This window comes from Mesitornis unicolor, unplaced genomic scaffold, assembly GCF_000695765.1.
Source record: "Mesitornis unicolor isolate BGI_N332 unplaced genomic scaffold, ASM69576v1 scaffold3262, whole genome shotgun sequence".
In the NCBI taxonomy this organism is placed as follows: domain Eukaryota; kingdom Metazoa; phylum Chordata; class Aves; order Mesitornithiformes; family Mesitornithidae; genus Mesitornis; species Mesitornis unicolor.
Window position 1 is genome coordinate 1 of NW_010168293.1, and position 553 is coordinate 553.

The following is a 553-nucleotide window of genomic DNA, read 5'->3' on the forward strand; positions in this document are numbered from 1 at the left end:
TATGCTCCCGGCGCCGCCCAGGTCCCCCCGGCAGCGCCGTCTCGTCCCCCGCGGGGTTCAAACTATAGCCGAGGTCGGTGCGTACTCGGCCGGTCCGTCCCTGCAGCGCTCAGCGGTTACCTTCGTGACACGGCGCGACATGTGTTCAGGCACGGACGAGCGGTGGGGAGTTCCAGACCACGAGCACCAAGCGGTAGAGACCGCGGTGAGCCCCCCTGCGCCGCAGCGGCACCGCTCGTGTCTGGGAGGGCGCGATCTGTGTGTTGGGACCGGATTTTTTTGTCCCCAGGCGCAGGCAGACCCACCTCGGTGCCCAGCGATGCAAGGCGGACGCCCTGGGGGAGCCCCTGCAGCTATGAAACGACCACCGCAACGAAGCGGTGACGGCGGTCCCCCGTGTCACCGACCATGTCACTACAGCGAGCACGCAGGGATTTGCCAGCTCGTCCTGCAAATGCTCGTGGCTTGCCTAGGGCAACGGTTCAGTTCTACCGGACAGGGCGCTGCGGCTCGGTAGAAGTGTGACCGGTGCCAGGAGCACCACACCGAGTTG